Source organism: Lynx rufus, unplaced genomic scaffold (assembly GCF_022079265.1).
Source record: "Lynx rufus isolate CCGP_SWC_20201006 ecotype Redwood Valley unplaced genomic scaffold, mLynRuf1.p SCAF_15, whole genome shotgun sequence".
Taxonomy (NCBI): Eukaryota; Metazoa; Chordata; class Mammalia; order Carnivora; family Felidae; genus Lynx; species Lynx rufus.
Window position 1 is genome coordinate 51975149 of NW_025814829.1, and position 12751 is coordinate 51987899.

Here is a 12751-nt window from a genome sequence, read left to right on the forward strand (position 1 = left end):
ATGATCTCACGGTTTGTGAATTTGAACCCCACGTCTGGCTCCCCCTCTCTCTGCCCCTTCCCCACTCGCTTTCTTGCCCTCTCTTTAAAAATAAATAAGCATTAAAAAAAAAAAAGCTCCATTCTCCTAATCTCCCATAATTTCAGGTTTCAATATAATGTCCCTGTTCACTGAAAGAGATTATTTTAGAATTCCCAGGGTCAAAGATTCAGTAAGGTCTTGCCTTGGTGCCCAGACCATTTGTTCAAGAGAACAAGCTCCATTTTAATTGAATCACGGTGACTGCCTATTTCACTGAGCTTCCTTTTGTGGGTTGTGAAGACTTAGGGTACCCACAGTACCCCCACTAATCCTGTCTACGCAGTCTCTTGTGTCAACAACACGGGGGCACACTGAGAGGGTACAAAGTGGTAAACGGAGCTCTTTCAAAAAATGTTACCAACACAGCTAATTAAATAAACTGTGGTTTTGACCCAACAATATAAATAAGTGAAACGTGTATCCAGAGTATTTTAGTCACTCTGACTCATGGTGGAATCAGGCCATTTATGAATTACTGTTCCCAAGATCTGACACTCTTGTTGGAGAAGGCTGAAAAATTTTCCATGATGCCAAGACAAGTGATTCATAAGGTGGTATTTAATTTTTACATATAATTAACATTTTTATCCTGAACCCACTTTGATGAAATATTTGCACTTTATGTTGAATATAACTTTAATATCTTCTTTACTCAGTGGAATTGGCATTTTCACATGAATTAAAAGTGCCAAATTCCGAATAGCTCTCGCTGAATGTTGACATTACAGATGTCATTTACAAGAGTGAAAGAAGCGGCCCAAAATAGCAAAGCATTTTCCCTTTTGTGCTAGAAGATGTTTTAAAACTTTTCAAAAGAAAGAGAGTCCCAAGCGACAGAGAGTTGATCTTTCTGCCTTTGGTGTAAGAAGTGATTTTCTTTTTGGTGGTTTATGTCCTTCGGTGAATCTTTAACCTATGAATTTCAGACTGCTGAATTTAGCTGGTTAGTCTGACCAGGTATCAGTGGACTGAGGCGTTTTGCTAGAACTCGGAACAGTTGACTTAGACCGGGTTGTGAAGGGCCTGCGTCCTGTTTTCTGAATCGGGAGCGATGAAAGAAAATGCCAGTGGCAGGATAGAGAGGCAGTTAGAGGGAGACGGAGACCAGAATCCGTAGGTAACTGGTGCCGCCTCCTTCTGGTTGGATCTGTCACGTGCACGTCTGGTTTTACACGTCTAAGGTGGAGCTCGGCGACAGAAAGTGTCAAACATCGGCGTTTTCTCCTGGGTTTCGTCTTTAAGAAATGGAGAGCACATAACAAGGAGAAAGTAATGTCACTGAGGGGAGGACGTGGAATTTTCTCAGGGCTTCATTTCTGGGATTCTGATTTTCCAAACTATTCAATTATTTGGCAGTGGGCCTAACTATCCTAGCCAGTATTTCGAAATTTCCCTCCAGTTTACTGTTGCGATTGATTGAAAGTGCAGTTTTGATCAGAAAGGTCATTCCATCCTTGGAAAGGCCTCTGAAAACTCATCAGCAGCTTCAGAGTGATTTGTTTTGTTTTTGTTTTTGTTTTCCAAATCAACCCAAGTGTGTCCCAGTGAAGGCAGATCATTTCCACCCGTGTTAGGGAGTCAGGGGTCCCAGGGGGCGGGTGTGGTGTCTGTGCCGCAGAAAACACTGATGAAGCTGCCGCTGATTAGCAAACTCGGTGATGATTTCATCTAAAAGGATAAGGATTGAGTAAATCAGCGAAGAGAGGTCTCCTGCCCGACCCTTCCAGACCGAGGGTGAGGTCCAGCTACAATACTTTGGCTGACCAAGTGCAAGGAATGGGGCAGGAATGGGACAGGTGGATCCGAGTCCTCCCGTAGGGAAGATTTTCTTTTCGCAATTACTGGATCGGACTTCACTCTTTGTTTGTTTGATAAACATTAGGTTTGTATGTTTTAGGAATCTTTATTGGAGATGCTTAATTGGCAGTGCGTGTTTAGCGTAAAGGAGAAGAGCACCGGAAAACAGCTCGCGTGGGCCCAGAACCTCAGCTGAGCCCCTTGGTGGACTGACTTCGCTTCTTAGCGGGCGGCAGAAGGCACAGCACGTGTGGTTCAAGTGAGCTGGCGCGACCCCAACCCGAACTCTGCTTCTTGGCTAGCTGTGGGGCCTGGACTTCAGCTCGGGCTGAAGGTTCAAGAACCCAAGAACGGTTCAAGAACCGTCCTCCGCAGATAACTATCGTAGGTCGGGGAGAATCGCGACTATTAAAAGCGATAATGATTGCAAAGCGTTTAGAACAGCGCTCTCGCTGTCGGTAACCGTCATTGTCGCGGTCATTACTCTTCCTTGTATCTGCTAAGAATTCGGCTGCTGGGAACAGAAATGCCAACAATAGCACGAAGGAGAAGTTCTCTTATCGGGAGAGGTTTTCTTACCTTTCACAAGAAGTGAAGAGGCAGGGCCATGACAGGCTCTGGTTCAGCAGCTCAAGAATTCAGGCCTGAGATCACTGCGGTAATCTTGGCCCTTCCCTCGTGATTGCCTCTGAGGTCCAAGGTGGCCGCTCTGCCGTGGCCTCGTGTGCTCGGCCCCGGCAGAGAGAACTGAAGGCTAAAGGGCAAAAAGATACTACCAGCTGAGTGTGCCTGCTTTTAAGGAGCTTTCCTGGAAAAGCCCTACCCGGCAACTTTCGCTTACGTGACACTGGTCTGAAATCAGTCACGGGCCTCCCCTCCACCCATGGGTAATGAAGGCTTTGCACTTGGCTTCTCCCAACGAAATCAAAACTCTCTTAAAAGAACGGGCATGAAGAATGCACTGGCAATCTCTACCACATTATTTTCAGCGGCGTTATTTCTGTCATTATGGTTATTATCTTGAAACAACACCATCTTTCTTGCCTGTAAAGTTTCCAAAGACAGAAGCCATACTTCTTGAATGTGTCTACGTTAATCTTTAAAACCGCACCAGAGGAGTCTGCAGGTAGTAGAGGCCATTATTTTAATTGGTTGAGTTCTGGTTTAGCCTTTGACATTACTGTTCCGAGTACTTTAAGAGAATATGAAACATAAATTATCTAGACTTTTAATGGGGCTAAGGCAAATTCAGAATAAGGCTGTAAACTAAAAATCAAGCTATTCTAAGTGAAATCTTTAAACTGATAAAGCTTTAGATAATTCACTGTTTTAAGCTATCTGCAAAACTCAAAGAACTCGAGTATTTATGGGCCAGGGATACTCTTGTTTAAAAATAAGTTAAGATGAAGTCTTGATAGAAACAGCATTGAAGCATGTCTCTCTCATACTTGTCTCTTTCTGGAAGCCCTATTCACTTGCCTTTTTTAATAGGAATATAGCCACTCACTCCTTTCCCTCCCGAGATCCTCTCCAGTTCTTTACTGCCCTGAATTGTTCACTGCAAACGAGCCTTTTGCCGGTGTAGGAACAGGGCCCTTTCCATTCTGTTCATGAATGTCAGCTTTTGTTACCGTTACCTCAGCATGACTGGCGGGGGCAATGATGGAGATTATGTGAGAAGCCTCTTTTTAGCCTATCGTCAGCTTGGATAAAGAGCGGGTGATGAGGGTGTGAAGAAGAGACCGGAAAACACACGCTGTGGCACTGACTCCGCGAGCGTTTATGACCTCTACTGCATGTGCCCAGGTGGGGAGTATACGAAGAGGGAAGAGGGCATCCCTCGCCCTGCCGGAGCTATGGGTGTAAAAGAAGGATATTTCAAGTGGTGAAGTCCTTTCTCTGCTTTTGAGTGGCAAGAAAGGAAGAGCGACTGGAACAAAAAGCTTGCTGGTCTTAGTGGCTGTATCATCGGGCTTTATGAAAGCCAAGCCAGCACTTAGACTTGATGTCATATGGTGGGAAGTAGGGAGCCGACTGAGGTTTTTGCTGGGGAGCAAGTGGTACTCGGGGACGCTGCGCGACAGTGGCGGTGGATGGAGCCCACGACGGCTGGGAGCCTCCTTGTCTTCCTAGTATTTGCTGGTGACTCGTCTCCCCCCACCCCCTCCTCCTCCTCCTCATGTCTCCCCACCAGGACCACTGGCCACCTCGGCTCGGCCCACCGTTCCAACTCACTTTACCAGCAACTGTGCACCAGTACTCTTCAAGTACATCATAAGAAGCTTAAAATTTCACACAAATGTATTGAGCCCAGGATAACTTTTTTGCTGGTAACAGTCAAGAATGGCCTATGGGGGCGGGGGGTGCCTGGGTGGCTCGGTCGGTTAAGCGTCCGACTTCAGCTCAGGTCGTGATCTCAGGGTCAGGGAGTTCGAGCCCCGCGTCAGGCTCTGTGCTGACAGCTCGGAGCCCGGAGCCTGCTTCGGTTTCTGTGTCTCTCTCTCTGCCCCTCCCCTGCTTGTGCTCTGTCTCTGTCTCTCAAAAATGAATAAACATTTAAAAAAAATTTTTTTTTTTTAAAAAGAATGGCCTATGGAAAAATATGGCAATTGCCTTTCATAACATGTACTCTCAGAGGTGAAGACTATCTCTTGAACATCTCCAGCTTGCCCTTCAAAGATTTTTTCAAAATACAATCCCTGGACATTTCAAACTTTCAAATCTTTGGATATAAGGAAGTCACCTTTTCCTTACACCTTAAATTACCTCAACGTTTGCTCTCAACGTTCCTTTCCAGATTTAAGCAAAAAAGTCCACTCCTACTCCCCTTGTTGTCTAATAAATTCTGATTAGACATCCTGGCAGCTTGTATCTGATCTGAGAGGTTTTTTTTTGTTGTTTTTTTGTTTTTTTTTTTTTTACTTTTCTTGTATGTCTTTATAAAAGGAAGGTCCCATCTTCTAAGTAATTTTAGTCGCTATTTTCTAATTCCGTTATTTTTGTCTTGGAGCTTTTCTAACTGCAATGTGCATGAAGTACGCAGTATAGTGTGTATGTATGTGTACTACGTGGAGAACAAGAACTTCCCAGGAAACAAATACCTCGTGTCCTCGTCCTCGTCGCTTAAGGGCACCATGATTCTTTGGGTTTCGTTTCCAGTATCCTTTATGAGGTCAGCCTGCGGTGACGGTACCCTAGACAGCACTTGCCCTATAGGCCCAATCCTTGGGGAAACAACAGAACACATCCCGCCATCGCTTCCCGAGTCACTGCGGGTCGTTTATAGAACTCACTCTGGGAGCCTGCCTTGATTTCTTTCCTGTGAACACCCAGACGACCCTGTTCAAGTTCACTGCCTCCATTTTGCCCACACACCCCATTTCATTGTGTGAGGCCAATAACCCGTCTGCTTGGCATGCCGCTCCTGTCGGGGGCCCCCAGGGTACCGCGAATACCAGCAAAAGCCGAGGTAACTGATAGGTTGCATTCTTTCCTTCGGATCGCTTACGACAACATCCGATGGGCTTCGTTCCAGCCCTGATTTCTGGGGCGCCGACTCTCAGTGACTCTGTCTGGGGCAGTCGTCTGCAGCCCCAGTGAACATCAGAAGCATCTGTGGAGCCGTTTGAAAATGTGAATGTTCAGGACCTCCCCAAGACCAGATGAATCAGGTTCTCCTGGGGTAGGGCCCAAGCACGTATTTATCTTTTAAAGCTCCAAAGGGTGATTCTGATGTAGAGGCAGATTGAAAATCATTAATCTCAAGAATGCCTCGTCGTATTTACATTTTCTTTTCTCATGTAAAAAAAAACAAAAACAAAAAACAAAATTAAGAATAGGATATGTTCTCTGTCCAAAACCCTTTCTTCTGTGGGGAATTGGCAGAAATGAATTTCTAATGTCAAGTGCCAAGTTCATCTGAGTGTTCTCCCCTGATATTCCAGCTGAGCTGCTCTCCCCACCCCCGGGGGCAGGGGGGGGGGGGGCCCTTAGCTTTTCTCTGACTTCTAGAAGAGCCCGGCCCGCGCTGCTCCGTGTAAATTTGTGATTTGCTCATTGGGCTGCATCCATGTAAATCCACCTATAAACTTACGGATACATTCGTCCCAACGAGGCAGATTTTATTGTCCCTGATTTTAGATGACGAAACGGGCTCAGAGAGTGTAACATAGTTGCCCAAGAGCACGAGGACATGGTGGCTGGAACGAAACTCAGCTCTTCCAAAGCCTAGATTCAGCACCCTCACCCTTTACCCACATTCCCCAAATCTTAATGTTTTACTGTGTCACGATTTACCAGTTGTCCCCTCTTCTCACTCGCTCTCTCGCTTTGTGCACATGTGTGGGTATTAATATCATTCTCTATATATTTGACCGTAAGGTACATATAGAATTCCCACGGAATTCCCATACCATTGCGTTTTATCTTCTGTCACCACAGAACAACCATCAGAAACCAGGAAATTCATATAGTACTGCTATCTCTGTCCAGACATTCAAATCTTACCAGTTTCACCCATAAATGTCTTTTGCAGCAAAATTAAAAAAAAGAAAATGCTTCTGGTCTGGACCCGGTTAAGGATTACATGTTGCATTTGGTCCTCATGCGTCTCTACTGTCTCTGCAAACGTCTTCTGTCTGCCTCTGTCATTCATGGCCTGATTAATTGTGAGGTTGTCCTTTGGAGGGCAGGAATGGCCCTAGCGGTTTTGGTTCTCGGAGTTTGCTGAAGTTGTTTAGAAACCCATGGCTTCATCGACGTACAGCGGGATGGACCACAGCATTGTGAGCATATTGGAGGGCCAGCAGTAAGGATATTTATTATATACTATTCACTACATGCCAGTACTGTTTTATTTTTTATTTTTATTTTTTTTTAACGTTTATTTATTTTTGAGACAGAGAGAGACAGAGCATGAACGGGGGAGGGTCACAGAGAGAGGGAGACACAGAATCTGAAACAGGCTCCAGGCTCTGAGCTGTCAGCACAGAGCCCGATGCGGGGCTCAAACCCACGAACCGTGAGATCATGACCTGAGCCGGAGTCGGACGCTTAACCGACCGAGCCACCCAGGCGCCCCTGCCAGTACTGTTTTAAATGCTTTCCTTAACCCTATATAATAGGGATCATTGTAACTATAGATACAGAATCTGGGAAATAGAGAAGTAATGTGACTTCCTCAAGGTCATCCAGCCAGGAAATGGCAAGGCCACGAGTCAGACCCCAATAAGCAGGCTCCACCCTCGTGGGAGCGCTTAACCAGCCCAGGCAGAGCCGGAGGCACTAGACAGAGTTCTGTGCCCTTGGACAAAAAGTGTCAGCTCTAAAAGCCTCCAGCTCATCAACTGGAAAACGGGACTAATAATTTCTATTTTGTAAAATGAGTTGTAAGGATTGCACACGATAATCTGTTAAAGCACATGCAGCAAGGAGTCCGTTTGTAAAGGAGAGGTGATGGAAATATTGAACAGCTATCCGTAGCTCACACTGAGCTATGGTAACTCGCAGAGTGGACTTTTTTAATCATTGGGAGTAGGAGGGAGAGGGAAACGTAAGTGACAAACGTCTATTCATATTTTTAGAGTTTTTGAGGGCCGGGGAGGGACTAAGCTACAACCAAAACCACCGTCCAGGCAGAAGAGGCCAGATAATGAGTCATGTAACACAATTTTAGAGTGAACTTCTGGAAAGGACTCCTGCGTCTTTAATTATATTAGAAAAGAAGGTATATCTTTCCAGTAAAAAGTCCGTGCCGCCTTATTCTGGGTTGAGGAAGAATTACCTTCCAGCTTCAAAAAGGGGGTCGTTGTCATTGGTGGATGGCAATGAGAAAACAAGAGGGCTTGACAAGAGAGCTTGGAGCACACTGCTGTACAGAATTACTGAAATGCATGGGCATTTTCATGTGAAATTGTCATTTTTCAGCATTATTTCCTGTAGCCGGTAAACAGATTTGCAGGGTGCATCCACAGCCCAAGCACCTCCTGGGCTCTGTGGCGGCCATAGCAGGGCAAGGATCGATTGCTCATCTCCTTTCTGTCAAGGCTGGCTGTGTCCCTCTGAGCCCTTCCGTCCGGAGAATCCCAGCCTTCCTTTAGCTCTTATCTCTTTCCTTACCATGGCCTACGTCCCGGCGCTGTACTGGGGAGCGGAAAATAGGTGGTGGCTTGCAGAGGAAAGACAGAGAGGGACAGGGAGCCCAGGTTCAGGCGGGATTGGAGTTTTGTGTGTGCGAGGCCGGCCTGTGGCCTCTGCTCTTCACCCCTGCCCCAAGGCTTCAGCAAGCCTTCCCGGCCTCTCTTCCTTTCCAGGCGAGCCTTCCGGCCCCGGCCTCCCCCCACCAGCAGCTCGCACCAAAGATCCGTGGGCCACTTGTTTTCAAAGCAGCCCTTTCGACCACCTTTTGCACCCAGCCTATAGGCAAACCACACAAAAGCAGCCCTCCGTGCGCTACCCAGAGAGAGGCCCGTGGCTGTAAACAGAACTGGCTCAGAATGGAACGTAGGGCCCCTTGTCCGAAAACAAGAATTTCAAGAGGGAGAGCGGAAGGAACAGTAAACCAGGCCTGGCCCTCCCAGCTCGTGGCCCCTCCCGTCACACCATCCCTGGCAGGAAGGGGCCCATGTGAGTGGAGAGTCGTTTTTCTGCCGAACTGGCTGGTGTATTTAAAGATCACTGTTGTATTACTGGAACACCAGCAAAATTGTACCGCAATCAAATTCAGATTGCCTAGATTTTATGTGAGAATCTGTCTAGAAAAACGGCACAGGAACAAGCATTCTGATTCGGTGCCTGAACTCCGTGACACTGGGAGAGAGAAGTTCTGTATAGGTTGGAACACACACAGACTCTTGCTTAAAAGGAAGAAAGTAACCCCACAGGCATCTTCAATGCCCAGCCAACCTTTAAGAACCACCGGAAAATAGGTGGCCACAGTCTACCTCCAAAGTGCCCGAGTTACCTGTCCGTGGAAGAGCCCGGGCAGACTCCGCGACAAAGTCAGAGTTAGTCACTGCAAAGAGATTCCATGCTCGCTGCGTTACCAGTAGTCGCACGGCGCCCGTGGTGGACAGGACTGGAAGTCACTAGCTTTTGTTACACACTGTAGGTAGTCAGGGCAGAAATGAGAAATTCCTTAGAAGCTTCTGCTGAGTCTACACTTGAAGCAGCTAGAGAAGACTTAAGAGTTATCCATTGGAGAATTTTCCATAATGTGGATACAGTCGTGGGCAAATGCAGGTTCTGCTCCGTGGGAGACGAAGAGCCAAGAGGCTTAGAGTTGCAGGTGCGCGTTGAAATCGCAGTACCGCTGACTCCGCGAGCGCCCTGAAGCCGGGGGACCCTGCGCCCCTGGACCCGGCTCTGTGCGGAGGTGGTGGGGGGGGGGGTTACTCAGCAGCATGGCCCGTGAGCACAGGCGGCTGCGTATTCCGCTACAGCTCGCCGTTCCCCTCGTCTACATCCAAACTCAAGTCGAATGTTAACCCCCGTACGAAAGGTTTTGTGTCCCGCCGACAGCTAATTATTTCCACTTGCGCTGTTGCACGCTGTAGGAATTTGATTTGACGACCCGGGTTTTCCTCCTTCCAGGATACGAGGTTTCTGAGGTCCAGGACTCACGCGTCACTGGGTTATTTATCCTAGGTGGATGTGTTCGCTGTGTTAGTTGTGTGGACGATTGGCAGAAGGAGGGAAAGGAAATGAAGCGCAGATAAGAGAGTCGTTTAGGTCCTTTAAGGTATTTGGAAATGTGAAGGCAAAAGTTCAGAACAGGGACCTTGTCTGTGTGGATACTCCCCTCCCCGAGTTCCCGGTCAACGCTGGGCACAGAGGAAGTGGCTCCGGAGAACTTTGTGAATGAAAGAAGAGAAGAGAGGCCAGCTCTAGTCGAAGGTGTCTCTGTGGCCACAGACCTCTCACGTCGTGTTCCCTTTTCTATGCGAGGACCCCGAAGTGCCTGTTAGCTTTCTGTTGTTCCCTTGCTGCCCAGAGGCCCCAGTGCAGAATCACCAGAACCTGCCCCCAAGGCCTGATCCTCACCCACTGGTCACTTTAGAACCCTGGCTCCTCGTCAGAGGAATGGATCGTCCCCCCATTTCTGCAGGGCTCCTCCCTGCCTCTCCTATTATTTCCTGCAATAACCGCAAATCGCCGTAAGAAGCTATGGGCACTGAAGGGCCGCCCTTCACGGGAAGGAAATAGTGGATCCTGAAGCCCTTAAACCGGAGGACTGACCCAGTGACTCCCAGGCACTGTAGCTGGCTGAGTAGCTGGGTTTCCAGTCACCCTGTGCCGGCCCCCTTCCCGGTCTGCAAAGGGCCCGCGCTAGAGGAAGGTGCGCATCTCCCTGGAAAAGGCAGCCTGGAGAAGTCCTGATTTTATGAAAATCCAGTATCTTAAAGGCTTCGTGGCGAACCCAGCTGGAGATACTGGGTCACAGTTTTATTGCAAGATGGGCCTTTTCTTAGCGTGTGGCGTTCATTTGTGGCTGATCAAATAGCCGGGTTCCGTCGTAAGAGTCAGCACCTCTTAATGAGATACTTAATTTCTCCGAGCAGACTGAATGCTGACGGTCTTTGAGAGGAACACGCAAAATTAAAACATGAGCCAAGGTATCTATCTGCCTTGGCCCAACCCTCTTCGTTTCACGTTGGGTAGGATAGGAACGCTAATTGCAGGCGGGAGTCGGGAGAGTAGCGGGCTCGCTCGCTCTCTTTCCACGGCTCTCCCGGTGCAGGGCCCACGGGATGGAGGATAACGCGCCCGTGTCGGGTCTGTGCTGGCTCCCTCTTTCAGAACTTAGAGAAGGGAGAGGCCTGTTCTCCCTGTTGCATTTGAAACCCAGATCGCTTGACTTGATTCAAACCGCTCTCGAATGCTCCTTGGGTAGTTTCCCTCTGTATTCGTGAGGTCCTTAGTCCTGAAGTTTCAAAGTAACCTCACCTAGTTCTCCTCCCCGGGCCAGGCACGCACCGACACAGAAGTGGCACTAATCCTTTAAGAAGCCAGGAACTGGGGCAATCGTTGGACTCCGCAAGGTTCTGGTAACTGGATTTTCGTCTCTGGTTACCGATAATGTTTTTAATTTGGGGTTGGAGCTGTTCCCTCTGGCAATAAGTGAAGCTTGGGCAGACAGGGCATGCTATTGTTCTAAAATAGAGTTCAGATTCGATTTTGCCCAAACAGGTACAGAACCGGGAAAACTTGGCTTCTGTTAATGCTGTACTTTGGGCCACATGTTCCTAAATTCTTGCTGGCTGTGTTTCACTTTTAGGAGTTTTACCCTATCTGAGCACCAGCTGAAGGTTTTTTGTTTTGTTTGTTTTACCATTTTTCTTTATATCCATTCAATGTTTGACTTGAACAAATTTGTTTTACTGCCATAAATGGAAAACTAGTCTTACTTGTCCTTATGTGAAAGTAACAAATACAATGAAAACAAAAGTTATTAAATTCTAGCTAGATGATATTGCTTGGGACTGCTCGTTCCGAGCCCAAGGCCTTGTACCCCTTTCATGGAAAGGCAGATTAACCTGGGCTGAACACATGATAGCACCAGACCAAAACCTGCCTTCGGGGAATATGAGACGATGGGCTGAAAGAAAACAAAAAAGCTCAAGGGAGAATCCTGTCTCCTCTGTGCAGTAGTCGTTTGAACGCTCTAGGTTCCAAGGGGTACTCGGCCTACCTCTGAGAAACGCTGCCTTTGGAAACCTCATTGCTTTATATTCGGTGCAAGGAATGAAGTAGCTGACCGGACTTGTGTGAAAACCCCTCTGTAGGATGTCAGAACGCCACAGAGGTAGAGGGCACCAACCCTGTACCCAAAAAGTGCCCTCTAGTAAGGGATGGAATAAATGGATGATCTGAGGAGAGACAGTTGATCAATGTAAAGAACAATTCCGAAACATGCAGTATTTGATCCTAGAACGTGACCTGCGGAGGAGAGAAGGCAGATCCGTGTTTGGTTCACTCGTGGATCTACCCTCCCCCCCCCCCACCCGGGCCCCGTCCGTCAGAAGAGTGCTTAGCACCGAGTAGTCAGTCAACAGGTATCTACAGAGCCAAAGAATACAAACCCGGGTCCAGAGTCTCATAGTGGGGATGGAACCCTAAGGTTCAGGGTGGGGATGGGATTGGTGCAGGAGGGGGATGGGGACGCAAGACTCTGGCAGGATCCCGAAGTGATGGGCAGAGTGCACACACGGGCACACACGCACACACACACAAGGGCACCCGCGTGCTACCACGCGCCCGGCGGCTCAGGATAGCACGTGTGCGAGCAGTGGATCGGGTCTGAGGTTGTGACCTTAGAACAGCCTCAAAAACGCAGACCCCTGTCCCCCGTGCGTATACTCCTTTCCCCAGACCTCACCCCACCCCCCTTCCTGTTTATAAACGTCTCGTTTACGACCGACGGGCTCCCTGGGAGAGGAGTTGTTCCAGCAAGATGGGCCCTCTCCTGTTCTAGGAGCGACCCCTTCTATTTCTAGGAGCGTGAGGGGGGGGACATTCCGCGAAACCAGCTCTACGCGGGCACGCCGTTTGCGGACGTTGCTGGATCGCCTCACTTGTGAACGAGGCTCCTGAAAACTCGGTGGCCGAGCTGTGGTGCCGGTTGCCACGGTGCCCTCTGCGGTTTTTGTTAAGAGGAATCCGTGCTCCTCTGGTATGAAGTCGCCATTAAACTGTTGGCCGGTCTAGAACCAGCAAGGTCTCGGGTATTATTCTTAAAGGCTAACCAAGCAGATCGGCAGGGTGGTAACCGCGACTGCGAGGCAGCAGGGGGGGCGTGTGAGCTGTCACCGCTCTTTCTGAAGCACCCCTGCTGTCACGTAAGGGGCCGGGGCCTCTGGGCCTGTCGTGAGACGGG

At 48.5% G+C, this 12751-nt stretch overlaps 1 protein-coding gene across 1 annotated transcript in view; it reads left to right on the top strand.

Annotated features, from left to right (window-relative positions):
- The window catches only part of NME7 (NME/NM23 family member 7), a 266054-nt gene that overhangs the window by 252371 nt on the left and 932 nt on the right, over positions 1 to 12751 (top strand). The gene's annotated exons all lie outside the window — the stretch shown is intronic.